This window comes from Chinchilla lanigera, unplaced genomic scaffold, assembly GCF_000276665.1.
Source record: "Chinchilla lanigera isolate Chin_1 unplaced genomic scaffold, ChiLan1.0 scaffold00051, whole genome shotgun sequence".
NCBI lineage: Eukaryota > Metazoa > Chordata > Mammalia > Rodentia > Chinchillidae > Chinchilla > Chinchilla lanigera.
This window is the reverse complement of record NW_004955452.1, coordinates 6,788,066-6,807,876: the sequence shown is the minus strand read 5'-3', so window position 1 is coordinate 6,807,876 and position 19,811 is coordinate 6,788,066. Positions and strand designations below refer to the sequence as shown.

Here is a 19,811-nt window from a genome sequence, read left to right as displayed (position 1 = left end):
CCCTCCCTTGGAGTTCTGACTGGCTTCCGGGGGAATTTCTTTTGGGTCCCTGGGCCTTTCAGGGCATTCATGTCACCTCTGAGCATTGCCCTTCTCCTCCTCCCTCCTTCCCTCGTCCTAGTGTCATCTCCCACTCTCGTGTCTGGTCTGGCCTGGCAGGTGGGGGAGGGCAGGGTGGCAGCTGGACCCTTGAGGGAGCAAGAGCTCCACCCCTCCAAGCCAGCTGCTGCCAGCCTTCCTGGACTGAGTCTGTGGAAACAGGGGGCCCAGAGACAGAAATAAACTGGCAGGTTTCCGGGGCGGAGTGGGGGGCCTGCCAGCCTTTGTGCTTCCTTGCTAGGGGGTGGGGTGGGGGGAACAGGAAGCAGCTCCAGGCCCTATCCCAGGCTGTTACCCCTCTGTGTCATCTCCCCTTACCCCACATCCTTTGGCTGTGAGGCTGAACTGGGTCTAGAATTTGATGGACGAATAAATACTGGGGAGCTGACAGTCTGGGACTGACACTTGTGAGAGGATAACCTCTAGGCCCCTGGACACAGCTTGGTACCCATCTTTTAGTACTGTATCCTAGGGACCCCTCCAACAGGAGTTGAACAATTCAGAGGGCTGCAGTGGAGCACTGGAGTAGGAGTTGGAAGATTTGTGTTGGATGCCTACCTGTGCCACTAAATGGCCAAAGGCAGCTTTGGGAAAATCACACTTTGAGCCTCAGTTTCCATCTCTTTTGTTTTAAAAAATATGTTTGGCTTGCTTGTGTCAGGAGTTCAGTGGTTAACCCAGACTCTGAAACCAGTTTGTCTGACTCTGGGCTATGCTCCTCTATGACCTTGGTCGGGCTAACTTTACTGAGCGTCAGCTTCCTCATCAGCAAAAATGGGATATTGTCTTTTTTATGGGACCCTTATAATCAAGTGAGTTAATGCATGCTGGTAATGCAGGCCAAATGCTTCGTGTTGGCCATTACCATTAGGTAGTCACTAGGCTCAAATGGGTTATAAGTGAAAATGTATTGTGAAAATGTAAGGGACCTATCCCCTCCCAGCAGTCCTACTTGCACCCTCTCTTTGTAAGTGGGAAAACTAAGGCTTCCAAACTTGAATGTGTTCTGCCCAACGAGAGGCCTACAACAAGCAAAACCTTTATATGGTACCCACCATATAAAGCCGAGTAGCTCAACCTCAATTTACAGGTAAGGAAATCGAGGCCGGTGATTGGCCACTGGAGCACAGTGGCGCTATCCAGTGAGGCCCGAGTCCGCCGCTGGGGAGGGAGTGCCCTGGCCGCCTGCGTTCAACGGAGGAGGGGCGCGCAGGTAGCGGGCGCCCTGGAGCCTCTGCTGGAGCCAGGCGCGCTATTAATAATCCCGCCGCTCGGCCCGGGCTGAGCGCGCAGGTCCGGACCGCGGCCGGGGCCCTCTCGGGCCGGGCCGGGCCCGGGCCGGGGCCGGATCACGGCGGCCCCCCCACCGCCCGCCCCTGCCACGTGATCACCCCTCCGCGGCGGCCGAGGGCCCGGGCTGACGGGCCGGGGGCCAGGAAAAAGCCGAAAACACCACGGCTGGGCCGCTCCCCTCCCGCTCAAAATAGTCCCCGGCCGGAGCTGCCACGCATTCCGCCGGCCCTAGGACGCGGGAAGGGGCGGCCGGCCCGGCCCCCGCCCGGCCCGACGTGGCTGCCCGGCCGTGTTGGACGGGTGGGGGGCGAGGGCGGGCCGCACGGCCCATCGGCCGGCATGTGGCTCTCCTTCGGGGAGCCTTGGCAGCCCCGGCTGCGCGCTGCGCCGGGATGATGGAGAGCTTCTGGAATTTCCTGCAGCTGGGGAGCGCGGCCGGCCGGGGGAGCGGGCCGAGCGCGGCTCGGGAAGGGGCGGCCAGGCGCCGGACCCTAGGGGGCGCCTCCGCTACGAGGGTGGTGGGCGAGATCTCCCCGCCCGCACCCAGTCTGCGGGCGAGGTGGGAGTCCCCCCCGCCCCGCTACCCGCCGCCTTTTCGGGTCTGGCGGGGGTCCAGTCCCGCCTCTCCGGGCCTGGGCGGCGGAGAGGGGCCAGGTGCAGGCAGCGCCCCTCCCCCAGCCGCCTGGTTTCCCTCTCGGCCGTCACCTCCTCAGGAGTCAGACGCCCTGCGGCCTCCTCTGGGAGGGGGCGGGGTGGCAGGGATATGGGGGCAGCCAGGTAGCCGCGGGCAGTGGCGGCAAAACTCGAAGCCTGCCAGTCCTGGCCTCTTGGAGACCGGCTGGTCCTGCAGATCGACACCTCCAGCTCGAATCAAGCCGTCCAAGGGCTTCTAGGAGGGAAGTGAGGCGGCCTCCTCCCAGTCCCTCTCTGCCCCCCATTGTGGGGCTACTGAGGGGCACGCAGATGTACTGAAAAAATCCTGAAAAATTTTCCCGGTGGCAGAGGCAACTTTCTTTGGGGGCGGCTCTGCACCTTGCAGGTGGGGGATTCCAGAAAAGGACCCCTCGGAGGCAGGGGCTTCATTTTACCAGAGCCCTGAGGCCCAGGGAAATAGGTAAGTGACCTCTCAGGGCTCACAGCTGGCACTGTGGGCTAGGGGAGGTCTTCGGCCTATGCTGCCCTTTGTGGGGGGAGGGGTGCTTTCCCACAGCTTAGTCGTGTTCCAGCACCATTTGGTACTCTGCTGGCTGATGAGCCGTTTGGAGCTCAGCAGGTATATCCCCCCTGCCCGGGGTGGACCCTTTATTCCCCTCCACATGGCCCTTGTTTCCTTCCATTGCCTTCTCCCATCCAGTGTACCCTGGCCACATCAAACAAAAGCAGTGGAGACAGGCCTAGTTGGCATGCCTTCTCTGCTGCTCATTGGCTGTGTGACCTTGAGCAAGTCCCTTCACTCCTGTTTCCCTTTCCTCATGAAAAACTAGATAACAGTAGGCCTTGGCCTTGTTGTAGAGCTTAAAGTTGCACGTTTGAAACAAGTAATACAGTTCTGCCCACAGTAAGGGTAGTACATAGAGCACGTGTTCCCTTCAGAGGACTAGACAGCCTTTCCTCAAAGTAGATGAATCCCATTACCCTCCAACAGCCCTGTGAAATGTGGCTTCCCAAGGTAAGTAGTGCCTCATTAAATGCATATTTACTGTTGGTACTGTCTTCTACTGAGAGCTGAGAACTAGGACCGATTAGAATATGTTAAAGTAGGAAGGGCAAGGCACACAGGTGTCACACACTTGTAATCCCAGCTACTTAGGAGGCTGAGGCAAGAAGAAAACAATTTTGAGACCAGCCTGGAGAACTCACTGAGTCCCTGTCTTAAAAAATAAAAAGGAGAAGCAATTCAGCACTTGCCTAGCATGCACAAGGCACTGGATTCACTCCCTGGTACTGCCAGAATAAATAAATAAATAAAGTTGGTAGGGCCCTTGGAAGTTCTTCCTGCCAAGCCAGCTCTTAGTACAGATGGGGAAACCGAGGCCCAGGGAGGGGGCCCAGTCCCCTCACAATGCTCCCACTGTTGTTCCACGAGGGCTGGCAGAGAGCCCTGGCCTGGCTCCCTGGGGTATGGCCCAGGCAGGCTTGAAGCTGGTGGAATTCTGCTTTCCTCTCCCTCCCAGCTCCTTGCTGACCTTTCACTCCACCACTGCCAGATACCCAGATTCAAATTCAAATGCCTCTGTCTAAACTCCACCTCAGCCCAGGAGGTCAGCTTGGGCTTGTGTTATCCCCAGCCTCTCCCTGCCCCACCTCCCCCAGTTCTCCCCGTTTCCTGTTTAATTGGCCTTCCCTGTCCACAGGGAAAGACCCAAGTGCACTGGAAGGAGCTTAAGGTTCCATTTGTTATCTGTGTAAACAAATTATCGGGCCTCTGTGAGCCTCAGTTTGCTTTTCTGCAAAATGGAGTTGAAATACAAACACCCAGGAGAATACCGCTCATCCTCCCAGAGGCGTCCTGGCTGACATCTGTTTAAATAATAGAAGGCAGGGCTGCCCAGGAGTTGGAATCAGCATTGAAGCCCAGGCATGGGGAACAGAGTAACCTTCCCTTTGGCTTGGGGATGTAGTGTTTCGGTACCCTGGGAGAGGGACAGGGGCAGAGTTGATTGTCCACCAGTCATTTTGGCAGAGTGTAGATGTGATCAAATTTACGTGGCTCACTGCAGGTGCCATCTCTGAAAGAACTGCTGAGCAGGTCCCATCACCTCTCTGGGACTAGATTTCCCCTCTGCCTAGTCAATGATCTGCCTCTCTCCGCTTCTCGGAGGTCTTTCTGGGTTGACCTTCTCTCCTTCCCCAACTCTTAGTCTCTCTCCAACTCACAGAGGACTCCTAGAAAAGGAATATAAAGAAGTAAGCTGGAACCAGCACTTGGGCTGTGTGACTGGGCAGGCTGCTTTTCCTCTATGGGTCTCTGTTTCTTCCTATTGAGAGGAGGAGCCAGATTAGTGACTCCCTAAGGCACCTTCTAGCTCTGACAGGCTCCAAGCCTGTGTTGACTGATGTATCCTAGGAGATAAGAGACACAGAGAACCAAGTCAGCTGGGAGATCCCTGTCAAGGTACCCCCTCCCAGGCTGGAGTGCCTCCCTTGCTGAGCTGAGACACACCCTTCAGGGATGCTGGCAGAGATTGTGGTGGGTGGAGGGTGCATGTCACCCACGCGAGTGGCACTGCTGATTCCCAGGGTCCCCGTTGTCTGGAAAGAGGCCTGAGCTTAAGAGCAAGAGCTTGTGTCAGGCGGGGCTGGGAGACTGCATGCTTCTAGGGGCTGGGAATGTGTGTGTCAGTGACCAGGAAGCCTCTGGGGAGTAGAGAGCTGGGCACGAGGCAGCTAACTTGTGGTGTGGTGTGTCCAGAAGGGCCATCACAGGGGCAGTGTATCAGGGTGTGTGCAAGACAAGGAGGTTGGCAGTAGGAGGGAGGAAAAACCATCCCCGAGCCAGGGAGCCCGGCTTTGGGTCAGGGCAAAGCTGCTGGGCAGGCTCCAGCCTCATGGGGCGCGATGGAAGAGTTTTGCCTGTGCCTAGGTTTGTCAGCTTGTTTATGGGGTTGAGCTGAAGAGCTCTGTTCCGAATCGCAGTTGTCATGTTCTATTGTGGGGGTATCTGTGTAGGGGTGTTGTCAAGGTTTCCTGAACAGTGAGTGGCTGGGGTGTGTGCTGCTGAAGAATAGTGTGGCACGGCAGCAAGCAGCCTCTCTTGGGCCATTTGGGGTGCTGTCAGATTGTGCCAGGCCGACTGATACTTTCAGGCAGTAAGTGAATCCTAGCTGTTTTGGGTGCCTCTTCCCCTCCACCACGGGAGGCCCCAGGGTGCGGGGAGGGAAGCCTCCTCTCGGTCCCTCCGCAGGTAGGCAGGCCACAGCAAGCCGGTTTATTCTCACAGTAATTTCACCACGGTGCCTAAATCAGGAACAGGCGTGAATTGACCTTTTAACCCCTTCCCCACCATGGGATTAGACTCTGTTTCCTGTTCAATCTCCTCCAGAACCAGTTCCATCCCGCCGGGACCCCCCCAACTGTGAATAAGCCACCCCCTCCATTGCTGTTCTCCCTCCACCCCGGTCGACCCTTGCAGGGGCCAAGGGCCAGGCTGGTGCAGGGTCTGGCAGGAGCTGAGGGCCCAGGCGGGAGTGATAAATATTGAAGAGGAGGGATTTCGGTGTGGGCTGGAGCAGCTGCAGTGGTTCGAGTGTCACACTATCTCTCCCCAGGTTTACTGACCCATTTCCATTCACGCGGCTGCCGGTTTCCTAGCAACGGCAACAGTCCCCCCAGAACAGGCGGAGTGTGTGTCTGCCATTAGCGACTGCCGCAACTGTGTCAAGGTTACCCCGCTCCCTGCAAACCCACCCCGGCGGGTTTGTTTTCTGCCAGCGCCTGGCACACACCGTGCCAGGCAGGGGGAGGGAAGGGGGCTGGGGGCCAGCCCAGGGGCTTGGGCGGGGGTAGGGGGCGAGGAGGAGCTGCGGTTCCCGGTCCAGTGGGAGCCAACTTGGACTGAGTCCGAAGCAGCAGCGCCCCCCCCCCCCGTGGAATTCCTGAGCCTGAGGGGAGCAGGGGGTGGAGCTGTCCCTCAGCCCTGACCCCCGAGATTCCAGAGCCTAGGGGGAGGGGTGTGGGCCCAGGGGCCTCCGGGAAGCCTGCCTGGCCTGACCCCACCTGGCTTGTTCTCCTGTCCTGGCTTCCTCCCACTTGTGTAGCAGCTCCATGCTCTGCTCTTAGCTCTTTGTCCCGGCCTCTGTGCCTGCCCGCCCCCTCAGGGCAGGGTTGTGTTTCTCCCATCAGACCAGGGGCTCCAGAGGTTGGGGTTCATGATGCTGCTTTTCCTTCTCTGCCCTCAGCACCAGCTCCAGACTTTTCCCAAATGTCATGGGAGATGAGATTTAAACATTTAGGGGGTGGCCTGGGGATATAGCTCAGCAGCACAAGCGCCTGCCTGGCAAGTGTAAGGTCCCCAGTTCTATTCCCCCTACAAAAATAAACAAATAAGCATTTAGGGTGGTATGGGATAATCTCTTACAGAGACCCCTGACCTGCCCCTTTGCTGAAGTAGATTCTGCCTGTACTTTTCCCCTACCTGGCAGCCCAGGTGATTGGCCATGGGAAGTAGAGTACCCCTCCTTTTCTCCCCAAAAGCCAGGCTGTAAAGGGTTAATGCAGTTCCTACCCCCTTCTTGGTATGTGCGGTTGGGGGGATGGGAAGATTGGGGTCTGTCACCTTATAGCCACTCATGTGGTCAATTCAGACCTGACCAGTCACATTCCTGTCCAGGAGGTGCTGGGGCTTGAGGCAGAGGGCAGGGGCAGAGAGGCCTGGACGGGACTGAGCGTGGGAATGAAAAGCCCCAGGGTGGGAGTGGGGATAGACATGACCAAGAAGCTGAAACAAGGGGCAACTCGGAGTAAAGCCTAAATTACCTAATTCTAGGGAATTCCTCAGTCTCCCAATCTTTCCTCCCAGTTTGCACCCCTTAAAACCTTCCAGGTGGGTCCACATTGTGGCACAGGTACGAACCTGGTCCCAATCCTAAACACAGAACAGTGTGGTGAAGGCAGATTCTGACGTGCAGGGCAGCACAGGGACTTATGGGTAGCCTCCTGGGTGACTTTCCGGTGCTTGGGGAAGGTTGGCTGGGTCAGGCTCAGAGATCTAGGGTATGGAGCAGGTTGTGCTAGACAGTAGAAAGAGACCTGGGCGGGGACCCAGGGAGCCTGATTCTCAGCCCAACTCTGTGCCTGGCTTCTTATTGGTCTGAGACTCCCCATCTCAGAGGCGTAGGCCAGTGGTCTCTAAAAGCCCTCCTGTCCTGTTAGTGGCTCTGAGAGAGAGATGAGGGTGAGGGGGCAATGGTGTGGAGAGGTGTGGGAAGCTACCAGCTCAAGGGGGAGTTGCAACGTGATCCCTCAGCGAAAATAGCCCAGGTCATTTTCAGCTGCTTGGGCGGAGGTATCTGATCCCGGCAGGGCAGCATGGGTAGGGGGCAGGGAGCTGTAAAGCTCTCTGGGAAACCGGACGCTAGGCTGGGAGGCTAGGGAAAGGTTGGCATGCCCGGCTGGGCTTCCTGAAACCTGCCAGACCCTGGCAGGGGCCCAGGAATGAAAAGGTGAAGAATGCAGAGGGTTAACAGGAGGTGAGGACTGGACTCTGGCCCTCTTTGGGTCTTGGCCTGGGTGAGGTGAAAGGTCAACCCCAAGAAGTCAGAGCACAGCTGGGGAAAGAGTAATCCGATCTTTCTCCCTAGCCAGGCTCTCGGGATCACAGCACCGCCTCCCCAGGAAAGGTGCTTTGACATCCCCAGGAAGGAGTTTGTTTGGACTTGTTCTCAGCAGGGGTTATGGGCTAGGGGAGGGTCCGAGCACACTGGGTCAGGGAGAGTTGCAGGCCATGTGCCTAAGCAGTATGGCAGTGCTTTGTCATCTTGGGATCAGGGGAGGTGGAAGGCGAGCCTGCTGGAAAGTTCAGAGGCAGCCGGTTCTGGGCCACATTTGTAGATGACTGTGGACCAGCATGGGATAGGGGAAGTTTAGAGGTAGGAGATACTTTCCCTAACATACCCACTGTCTAGTTCATCAGAATGGCTGCCTGGTACTCGACTGTGGCATTGAGATGTGTTTGGGGTGAGGACACCTCAACTCTGAAGTGGCTTTACTCTGTGGTTGTTTGGTGGGGTGCTTTATGTGAACTGATGGGCGGCAGAGTTGGCAACATGGTAGAACATGCGCTCTGAAGTCAAGCGTAACCTAGGTTTCAAAACCTTGCCTCTGTGTTAGACGAGCATTTAACTTAAGCATCAGCTGCCTAACCACGAAACAGGACAGATAGTGCCCACCATGTAGGATAATTACAAAGTTGTACAGAATAGGTGCTCAGTAAAAGTAATGGTAGCTGGGCTAGAGATGTAGCTCAGTGGTAGAGCACTCGCCTCACCTGCCCAAGGCTCTGGCTGGATTCAACCTAGCAATGCTTAAAAAGCAAAACAAACAAACAAAAAACATGCTGGGCATGGTGGCGCATGCCTGTAATCCCAGCATACTGGAGGCTGAAGCAGAAGGATTGCTACAAGTTCAAGGCCAGCCTGAACTATAGCGAAACCCTGTCTCAAAAAGAGAAAAGAGAGAAAAACCAAAAAAAACGGCTATAAGCCTTTTTGGGTGCCAAGGTTGCACACCGTGTGGAGCCTGGCTTGCCCCCGGCAGTAAAACCCCAAAGCAGGAAATAGTAAACCATGTACCTTATGAGGGAAAGGGTAATTCTGAGAATGGAACTGGGCTCCCCATGGGACTGTGGCGGTATCCAGATGACTTGGGATAGGATAGGGTGAGGTGAATGGTTTTATGTGGCAGGGGGTGGGTTCAAAAGAAGGTTGTTACTACTGCCGACTTCTGGAGACCCCCCACTTCCCACCTTGTCAGGCTTTGTGCCGCTGTGTGGGTGTAGCTGTCCCCGGAGTGCGGCTGTAGGTATGCTTGGGAAGGCGCAGGCATCCCGAGAAAGAACAAGTCGCCTTTTGTACGCGTCCAGCCCCGGGCTGGGCTGGGCCCTCTCTGGGGGATCCCCTGTTTCTGGGCTCAGCTCCCCGCCCACGGACAGCGCCCAGCCCAGCCTGCCTCGGGCCCCCACCTGAGACGCGCAAAGAAGGAAAAGGGGGATCAGACTGTCTGAGGTAGGGGGCGTGCCTGAAGCCCGCCCCACCCCTCGTGACATCACTCGAGGTGCTGCCAATCCCCGGGAGCGCAGCCCGCAGGCGGCCCGCCCCCTCGTAGCCACCCCCTCCCTTGGCTTCTGAAGGCGCAGTGGGTGGGGCCTGCATGAGGTGCGGGAGGAGGCGGGGCGGTGGGGCGGGGAGCTGTTGAAGGCCTCGCCCTTCCTGCTCCGGGATCCGCTGGGACTTAGCAGTTCAATCAGCTCCCCTTGAAGAACCTCGCAAGACCGCTCACCTGGAGTGCTCTACCTTGTCCATCTGGCCATATCTTGCCAGTACAACTTTTTGCCGGAAACCTTTCCAGAATCGACATCCCCATCTTTTTTTTTCTTATTACTTTCCCCCTTCAGTGGCCCTCTGAAATCACAGCAGGACCCATACTGCTGCTCACATCAGCTGCCGTCCGTTGATGGCAGCGGTGTGCAGAGGTTAGTGTTTCTCATGCAGTATCTCACCTGATGCACCGTACTGACCTTCTGCCTTGAGCCCTTCTCACCGACTGGCCTGGGAATTCTTCTGGGAAGGGATTACAGACATGGCCTGGCTCAGTAGGCACTACTAAACGCTTAGGACAGGTAATAGAGGAGACAGGCCCCCAGGGGAAGTACCTTGTCCACAGTCACTCAGGAAGTAGGTAGAACAATCAAAACGAGAAACCAGGGTCTCTGGTTCCCTTTAGAGCCTTGTCTCTAGTATATGTGACTTAAGAGTAGGTGGTTGCACAGGGAATGGCTAGAAGCCCGCCCTTTCTCCTTAGCAGGGTCTCCTCTCCACGCAAAGATCAGAAAGCACTAGGTCTGTCTTCCTTTGCAGTCCACACGTCTTGTACCAGAACCTCTGACTTCTGGGAAGAGGAGGCGGCAGCAGTGGGAGAGCTGGAAGGGTTCTGCAGGCCATAGGGGCAGTTCTGCACTATAAGGAGTATTGTGTGCCCAGTGATTGGGGGTACTGGTTCTAGGAACATAAAGATTTAGCTTGCAGGTGGGAGGCTCCAAGTTGGGCAAAGAGAAGTGTTAGGAGCCAAAGTACGTGGGGGTTCAGTGCAAAGGAGGCAGGGATTATGCTGGGCCAGCACTCCCCCCACCAGCAAGCTGGCCCAGTGGAATGCTTGGAGGCCCCAGGGATGAGGCTAGGCAGCCAAGGTGTCTCTGGTGGCACGGAAGCAGTTAAGAGCTGCCTCAGCCCGTTCCTTCAGACAATTAGTGACATCTCGCTTGACAACACCACACTGAGCCGATGCAGACCTCAGCCCCCCTCCCGGCCCCCCCACGGCCGCTTCAGCTGTTTATTCTTGGGCTTTAACAATTGGGATTCTGACTTGGAGGAGCGGGCGCCCTGCGCTGCCCTCTGACCCACCGTCGCCTTGGCAACTGGAGCCCGGTAGGCCTGGGCTCTGCGTTAGGATTACAGATCCTGAATTCACAATCTTGCTGCTCCCCTGCAAGCACAAGCAGCAGAAGCAGTAGCATGTGGATCTTCAGCTAGACCGGAGGAGACAGAGGAGAAGGGTCCCCAGGGGCCAGCCTGAGGCACAGGTGGGAATCTGGGATAGCACAGGTGACTTGGAGAAGGGTGCCGCCCACAACAGTGCTCCACTCCCAGCATCTCCCAGCCACCCTCTGGAAACTTTCTTCCTTTTAGAGCCCTGAGGGCAGGGGTGAGACTTCTTCATCACCCCCCTCTTTCCCCCTCAGTCAGCCCCCTACCATGCCCAGAGCTCCAAGTGCCAGCAGACTGTGCCCCTGCCGTGCCCGCCGCCATGGCAACAGGCCCCCCTCCCTCGCCAGCTCTGTTTCTTCCTCCCCCCACCCTAGCAGCCAACTGCCCCAGCTGAAACCGGAGCCGATGCATCTGTGAGCCTCATGCCCAGACCCACATTCCATTTCTGTCCTCTGTCCCCCATAGTTCTGGCGACGACATCTCCCCTCTTTCCCCTCCTCCTCCTCCTCCTCACACCCCCTTCCTCCTCTCCTCTGCCTACTCCTGCTGTTCCCCCCCACACTCCATCTATCACTTAGTGTCTCCCCCTTGTTCCCGCCCCATTCTGTGAGTGTGCCTCATCCTCTCAACTGTCTCTGTTGGTCTCTGGGTGTGTCAGTCCCTCTGTCTCCAGCTCCCTGGGTTGCTGTGCCTTGGCCTGTCTGCGGCGAGCTCCTTCTCCATCTCTTCCCCTCCATGTGTCTGTCTGCATGTGTATGTGTGTGTGTGTGTCTTTGTCTCTGCATCATCCTGCTTGTCTCTCTTTGTCTTTTCTTCCTCCTCTCTCTTCCTGAGTCTTTTTCTTGCTGTGATCCTTCCTGTGGCATGCTCCTTCTTTCTCCCTTCCCTCCCTCTTTAAGGCTCATTCTGCCCTGTTTCTCTTGCCCTCATGATCTTCCTCTTTCTGTCTGATGCTTTGCCTTGATTTCTCCCTCTGGTTCTTTGACTCTAAATGCATAGATTTCTTTCATGTCTCCTTTCTTTTTCCTCCTTTGCCACTTCCCTATAACCCTTGATTGGGGAGCTGAGAGAGGCCCTCCAGAATCACCCCTAGAAGTATCCTCTTTCTAGGGGGCATATGTCCTGAAACTCCCAATGGCCATGCATTGTTGAACCTGAAATGGGGAGGGTCTAAGGTTAAAGAGCTTCCTTTTGTACAGTTTTGTGGATGGAGCTCTAACCTGGTCTACCTTCCACCAGCCCAAATAAGGGCAAAGGGTAGTCCCAGGGGCTAAGTCAGCCAAGAGGCCCCCTAGCTATAAGGACTTGGAGAAGAGCACGTTTAGGCTTTCCTGATTTCTGGGACTTGTCCTCCACCTTGCTACCGTAATGGCTGTCTCACACTCTGCCTCAGTTTCCCCCACTGGCATGAGGGTACTGCCCATGCTCTTCCTGAGTTCTTTGAAGTACTTTGATTTGGTGGAGCTAAGTCAAAGTTATGAGGAACAAGGAAAGGCTTGAGTAACTTCTACCCTTGTGCTCACCAACCAACCCCAAGACTCAGCCCAGAAGAACCAGAGCCCGGGTAGAATCAAGAGTCCTGTCTCCTTAAGTGCTGGGTGGAGGACAGTGCCTGCCTCTCCTCAAGACTGGCAGCCCCTGCTGTCTAGCCCTCCCAGTCTGGGCAGTGGCCTCCAGCCTTCTTCCTGTCCTCCCTTGTCAAGGAATGAGCTTGGAGTCACAGGCAAACAGGCCCTGGGGTGGGGATGCAGGCCTCTAGGGCCAGCTCTTGTCTCCGGGTGTGGTAAGGCCTGGTCCTGCAGACAGTTCTAGGACCTGGGGTCTGGGCACTACTCACCAAGAGGGGAGTAGGGGTGCCTGGGGGAGGCGGTTGCACGCAAGGCATGCTGGGCCCCCTCGGCGGGTGGGTGGGGGGAACAAAGCTGGCATCGAGGCCTCAGCTAAAATTAGCTGCTTCCCTGCGCGGGAGCGAGCATGCCTGCCAGCCGCCCAGATCGCCGCTGCCTCGGCAGGCCATCTGTCGCCACGTTTTGCTCAGTCCCCCAGGGCCCCCCAGCTCCAGCCACCCTCAGGGCTAGAGGGACTCTGCTCTGAGACTGTCCCTGACCAGAACTCTGGGTTCTGTGGCTGTCCTGCTGTGTGACCTCAGGCTAGGCCTGTCCCTCTCTGGGCTTCTGTACAAAGTAGGCGTTGGACACTGCCGTCCCAGTTCCCCTAGCTTTCAAACCAGCAGATGCTACTGCAGGTCATGAGGGTTGGTGTGTGGGCTGCCCCCATCCCTTTTGAGTTGCTACTTTAGGGCTTGAAGGTGGGCCAAGTGAGGTTTAGGGTAAAGGTGAGGGGATGACAGACTCCTGTCGGACTCCTTGATCTTAGGGCAGTTTGGTCTGCACCGTATCCACAGCATCCTCCCCCACACATACCTCCAAGCAATCTGAAAGGAACAACTCTAGGTGGAAGCCAGGCAGTAGAGACTGTTCATGCATTTTACTTTACCTTGGACAAGTCTCTTGCGCTCTCGGGCTGTTTTCCCCCCTCTTCCTGAGAAGCTTCCCATTTCTTGAGTACCTGCCTACTTTATGCTACATGTCCTCAGAAGCTGGTGGTGGTGTCTCTCCAGAGCAGGAGGTACAGAAAGGTGAGGTTCTTCGTGAGGAAGCAGCAGTGTCGAGCCAGGGCTAGAGGCCACTGTCCTCCCCCATCCTTCCACACTGTCCCCCAGCTTCAGCCTTTTTCTGACCCTGGCACTTTCCTGACCTTGGCCCCTTCCCCCTCCCAAAGCTAAAGAGGCCAAGCTGCTGCCCCAAGGTCACCCAGCTTGGCCTGGGAGGAGCGCAGACTTGAACCCGGGCCTCTTGGCTCCCAGCCTCCCTCACACTCTGGCCAGCAGGCTGGGCCTGTTCCCTGGGTGAGTCATGCCCCTGGACTTTGGCCTCCTTGTCCCAGCTCTGTGGCCTGCAGTTTGGAGAGGGGGCCTTTATAAGGAAGAGCGGCACCCCTCACAGCAGGGCGTCTCAAGCCATTATCCCATCCCCTCCTCTGAGTTGTGTGGTGACACCAACCCCGAAGCCCCTACTCCCCACTGATCTCTAAGCAGTCTGACAGAAACAGCCTTGGTGGCAACCTTACCTCTGCCACCCATCCTACCCTCCCCCAGATACACGGCCGCATTGCATTAGAAATGGAGTGGGGTAGGGGCTTGAGGAAGGGGCATTTCCAGGTGATATGCGTGCCAAGGCAGCTTCTTCCCTAGCAGTCCTCTCCCCCGCCAGGGCTGCCTGGCTGCTGGGTTACCCAGGCGGGAGGCCACGGCACCTCCCCTCCTGGTGTCCAGGGACCAAGGTCACACCCAGAGCTCTGTGTGCCTCCACCTCCTGGGGCCAGGGGTGTTTGTCACTGGGGCAACGTGTGGCTGTGCCCAGCTCTGGCAGTGCCGGGGTGACATTCATGCCCTGTGAGCTGTGACGCCTCTGCAGGCAGAGGACAGCACCACCTAGGCTGGCGACAGTGGTGGGGGAGGGGTGTGGGTGGGCTGTCACCTGTCCAAAGCAGTCAGGGAGGTGACATGTCATGTACTGTCCCACCATCTGGAGGGAGGGTTCCGGGGAGGATCAAGGTTGTGTGCCTGCTTACTGTGGGCGGTGGAGGAGCTGTCCCACCCCCCTCCACAGAGAAGGAGGCTTATCTCGTGGAAGGGAGGGTGACATGGACGGGGGTGTGATAGTTGCACTGTGGTGAGGGTTGACAACCTGGATACCTGTCCCATACGGTCTGGGGGTGTCAGATGTGGCCATCTCACACTTCCAGGGAAGCGACAGGTTTATATGCTTAGCTCATCCTGTTAGGAGGGTTGTCGCTGACTCGTACACCTGTCTTTCAGACTGTTGTGTGTGTGAGAGAGATGTCACCATGTGCCCGTCTCATGCTGTTGTGGGGAGTGACATGTGTGATCATCTCATGCTGTTGGGAAGTTGTCAGTAACTTGGGAGCTTGTCTCTCACCCTAACGAGACAACATGCTGCCCGGTGGTGTGAGGCTGGCAGTTGGCGGGGCCCCCCCAGGCAGACCACAGGGCCCCCAAAGGGCAGGCCAGAGGAAGTGCTTGAGGCCCTGAGCACAGGACAAGTGTGGGGTGAGGGGGGATCTCAGTGCCGCATGACCTACCTTCTGACCCAGGTGCCAACCCTTGGGACTGTTCCCCAGGAGGGGAGGACCAAGTGTTTTTCAGATAGCGTGGGAAGGGGTCTCTGGGGCTGAGGCAGGTGTGTGACTAGAGAGATGGGGCACCAGGCAGGGTTTGCAAGGGGAGCTGTGTCCCCATGGGCCTGGGGACCCTATTCCCTGCCTCTTCTGCCCCTGAAACTGTTAAACTAATTAAGGCTGTGGAGCCGCAGGATTAATCGGGGCAGCTTGGCGCGGGCCAGGAGCTCAGGTAGTCGATTAGTGTGCCGCGGAGGATATTGGATTTCTGAACCGCAAGTCAGCACTATTCGGGCCTGTTATCTCCCAGGCTCGAGGGTCAGCAGGCGGGAGGCTGGGGAGGCTCGAGCGCTGCCCCCGCGCTGTGCTGCACGTCCACTCCTCTGCCCACACGGCCCTCACCCGGCCCACCCCGTCTGCCTCGCCATCTCTTTCTCAGCCTGGTGAAGAACAAGCTGGTCCCTGGTAGTCCCTTTCTTCCTGCTGCTGTCTCTGTTGGCAGAGATGCCCCCATGCCCCTCTCCCTTTCCCTGACAGTCGTGCTGGGCCTCCGCTCCGTCTCTGCGGCCCACACAGCGCCTCAGCCTCTAACTAGGTCTCAGCCCAGCTCACCTCCGCCTCCCTCTCCCCGTCCCTCTTCGTGAATGTGTGTGCCCGTCTCGCACAGCTTCTGTCTCTGTCTCTCCTGTCTCTGGTTCTGCTCTCTCCCTCTGTTCTGTGTATCTCTCTTCCTCTCTCCCTCTGGCTTGCTCTCTTGCTCCCTCGCTCGCTCTCTTGTGCGCTCTCTCTCTTGTGTGGTCTCGGCTGGTGTCTGCAACCAGAACAAATCTCCCCCAGCCAACACCCCCGAACAAGGAGGCCAGAGCAGCTAATGGGAAACATGTGATCCCGCCTTGCGCCTGGAGCACCGTGAAGGGAGCCTTAGTCCCAGCCCAGCCCTGCTCCCCCTTGCCGCATTCCCCCCACCACACTGCCCGGTGCCTCCCCCAGTCTGAGTGGGCACATGGCAAGTTCCCTAGTCGTTCACATGGGGAGAGGCTGACATTTATCAGTTGGGGAGTATCAGGTTGTGGAGGGACTAGGGATGGCTGTGCTCTTTAGGTCTCTGCAGCCCGCGGCCAGGCGGACCCCATGCAGACTCCCCCCACCCCCCCACCATATGCAGGAGAACAGGGCCAAGATGAGCGGAGCTGTGGGGGCCTGGATGGGGGGCAGCCAGTCCACCTCCACTGGAGGGCTCTGGGGCCACCCAGATTTCCATCTTTTCCGCCTTCCTGGGCCTCTGGGGAGCTGCTGGGCTGCATTTCTGTGCCCACCCAACCACAGGGAAGGGGGGACAGATCAGAGGAGGGAGGCTCTGGCAGGTTGGAATTCTCCTTCTCTGCCTGTGGATAAATTGTCCCTAATCCAGGCTTGGGGAGTTGTCTGGCTCCTACAGAGAGAGAGAGAGAGAGAGAGAGAGAAAGAGAAAGAGCAGGAGATAGGGAGGGTGAGAGGGAGGAGGGAAGCAGGCACATACAAACACAGTGACACAGACACACACACTGTCTCACAAAGGGTCTCTCTCCTGCAGGCGTGCACATGACTTACACAAAGGTACCACACAAACACTGAGGCAGGCAGGCACCGTTGTGCTGACAGGCACACCGTGGCACACTCATTCACACGTCTTGACAGTGGAACACAGCTATCTGGCACAGTCATACAATGACATAGCACAGGGACCCACCAGCAGACACACAGACACATAAGGACACACAAACACATGATAATAAGGCCCTACACACACACACACACACACATCCACAAGCACATACTGACCCAATGTGAAACAACTCATGGGAACACCGTGACCCTGAAAACCCGGAGAATGGCAGAGGTAGGAGGGAGGCAGTGCTGACCTCAAGTGACACCTGTCCCCACAGTCACAGGCCTCAAGATTGGAAGCCTGCAGGGCCAGCAGAGGATCAGCCGCATGGCCGCACCCCCCACCGGACACATCCAGAGAGCTCTGAGACAGGCAGGAGCTGCTTTGGCTCCTGCCACAGCGAGATGGAGCGGGCCAGGCGCAGCATGTGCACATACAGGCACACTCACAGCTGACCGCAGCAGGGCACACCTGTCACACACAGGCACAGGCGCTCGCACCTCTGTCCTCACAGGCATACAAACAGGCGCACACTCAAAAGAACAGACATTCCAGTCGTGTGCATACCCTGTGTATAACTGAAGACACTGACCCCGGCACACGCTCAGCCTAGTTAATACGTTGACCACAACTGAGCAGTCCCACCCATGTAACCTCTTCAGCACGTTTGAGCCCGTACAGGCGTACAGAAATACAGAGGCACACACAGGCGAGCCGAGCAGACCCAGAAACCCATGTACACGTATATTCACCCAGACAACTGAACATTCAGAGTTACGTGCATTTATACAGGCACAAATTCCCAGGCAGCCGGAACCTAAGCAGTCCTTGAGTCCTGATTCCCAGACCCCTTCTGGGCTCCAGTACAGACCTCAAGGAGGCAAACAAATGGGCAGGAAGCAGGGGGGTTGTGTGTGTGAGGAAGGGCATGGTTATTAGAGAAAACAAGAGGCGTAACCGGTTGCTGCTGGAGCCTGGTAAGCGCAGGCTGCAGATGCACCTTCATGGAAGCGTGTGCCCCTCTCACGGAGCAGCCGTACTGACACCTGCACTGCAACAAGCTTAGGATGTGCAGCTCCTCTAGTGTTCCTGTCTGTGCGTGTGATCCTCTTCTCCCCACCTTACAGATGAGAAAATGGAGAACCAGAGAGGTTACTGGCTTGAGGAATGCAACCAAGGACCACCTGACTCCTCAAGGCCAGGGTCCTTCCACCATGGTGTGTGCGCATCTGTGTGTATACGAGCACCAAACATACAGAAGCGCTGCTGTCTAGCAGGAGTCTGAGCTTTAAGAGACAGGCTCGCAACTCCCTGACGGGCTGAGGCTGGAGCTGGCTTGGGCTCCATCTAGGACAGTCTCCTCGTTCAAAGTCCCTCTGCACCCTGCCCCCTGGCTCCATGTTTACGCCTGGTGTGCTGTGTTTACCTCCACAGATGGGAGCTTGCCTGATTGTCTACCCATCAGCCTGGACCCCAGAGCCTGCCCAGCTGAGTGTGCGCAGAGGGCCGCAGGTGAGGGGCGCTGCTCAGGCCTCTGCAGAGACCACCCTGGAAACACTGACAGAGACAGGCCTTTCCTGCTGAACCTGGCCTGCGGCACAGCCTGCTCAGGTAACTGTGTGAGGAAACCAAGCCTGTCTGTACCTGTGCCATCTCCAGTCCAGTAGGGATCCAATCCCAATTTAGGTCAAAAAGGTGCCCTTTAAATCAGGAACCAAGTGGCTAAGCATGGTAGTACATGCCTGTAATCCCAGCACTCGGGAGCCTGAGGCAGGACTGCCAAGTTGAGGTATCCAGCCACACTACTGAATTTGCTTATTAAATCTAGAAGTCTTGGAGCCGGGTGTGGTGGTGCACACCTGTAATCCTAGCACTTGGAAGGCTGAAGCAGGAGGACTGCTGCAAGTTTGAGGCCAGCCTAGGCAACAAAATGAGTTCAAGGCCAGCCTGAAACTCACAGAGAGACCCTGCCTCAAAAAAAAGATGCCTCCCAAAAATCAGAACCAAGCAGTGTTATCCCAGCTTACTCAAAATCTCCATTATCCGGAAAGAGGAACTGAGGCTCATGGATATATAATGACTCTCTAGTCCTGCTTCCTAGTCTGAGAAGTCTTCCCTACATCTTCCTGACCTGAGAGAATTGGGAGGAGAAAGGGGTTGTGACAAGGACCAGGACTCAGGGCAGAGATGGAAACAAGTGTGCCCGATTTGTGCAGCTGACCCCCAGGACATTTCTGCAGGAGGTCTGTGCAAATGGAGCTGGGAGGCAATGGTGAGGCTCTAGGTGAGCCCAGCAGTCCAGTTTCCTAGGATGCCCTCGGAGGACTGGGAGGGTGGGGGCAGTGATGGGACCCCCCCACCCTACGCCTGACCAGGTTAGCCCACTCCTGGCTCTGGAGCACAAAGGCCAGGTGCGACTGTCCTGCCTCAGAGAGGCAACTCCCTGAACTGACACATGAAGCCTCAGGCTCCAGGAAGCTCTCTATGGCCCAGCCTGCCTGCCGGGGACCCCACCCAACTTCCAGAAGAGCATTCCTGGGGCCTGAGGTCTGGGGTGGGGCCTCCTGGGATTGAAAGGGGTGGGGAAGCAGGCTGTGGGAGGATACAAAGCTGGGTGTACCCAACTGTAAATTTACTGGCATTTGGGCCTGTGTACAAGCAGGTGTGTGTGAAACACTGTGCTTAGGTGCACAGGCTATGCACACCACAGTTATATAAGTGGACAAGGCTGAGGGAATGTTCAAGGGCTTTGTGTGTGGTGCACTAGAGTGGTGAGTGCAGGATGCAAGCTGGGTACTGGACAGGCACAGGCATACCGAAGTGCGGTGTGCCACACTGTGGGTGCGCAGGGTGCTAGTAGTGAGAGATGTGCAAACAGCAGCTGGCTTGGTATGTGTGCTCCAGGTTCTGGGTGCACTGGGGTAGAGTGTGCACATGGCTCCGTTCATGCTTTGGAGGTGGGCTGGGCAAGCCTTAGCTGAGCTGGGCTCAGCAGTGCCCAGCCTTGTGGCCAAATCGCTGAAGTCACTTCCTTTCCAGCAGCCACTTTCAGGAGGAGGAGTTCTTCAGACCTGGGTGGGAGGGGCAGGGCCGAACGGGGTGCTCTCCGGGGAGGGAGGTGGGCGGGGGTGAGAGGTGTGGGGCGGGCCTGGTGGGATGAGAGGTGAGAGTCCTCTGGGAGACCGGGAGACAGAAGGAAAAGACAAGGACAGGAGTCTGGAAGGGCCAAGGGCAGGAGGGGATGGGGGCGGAGCGGGGCGGGAAACACAGTCCCTGGGTGACCTCGGAGGGAGGAAGGGAGGGCCGCGGCCGGGTGAACCTCACGTCCAGTGAGAGCTGGCAGTGGCGCCTACACACCTGGCATCCAGGAC

The 19,811-nt window shown here is 57.2% G+C and overlaps 1 protein-coding gene across 7 annotated transcripts in view; it reads left to right on the top strand.

Annotated features, from left to right (window-relative positions):
• Nucleotides 1–19,811, top strand: part of Ahdc1 (AT hook, DNA binding motif, containing 1) — a 65,740-nt gene that overhangs the window by 25,113 nt on the left and 20,816 nt on the right. For 4 of the 7 annotated variants that reach the window (XM_005394912.2, XM_005394914.2, XM_005394910.2 and 1 more), the window contains exon 3: nucleotides 17,875–18,051. The gene's annotated coding sequence lies outside the window, so the exon portion shown is untranslated. Of the gene's footprint in view, nucleotides 1–2,487; nucleotides 2,507–4,456; nucleotides 4,583–17,874; nucleotides 18,052–19,811 lie in introns of those variants that run through there. The other 3 variants (XM_005394916.2, XM_005394915.2, XM_005394917.2) reach the window with 3 other exon arrangements.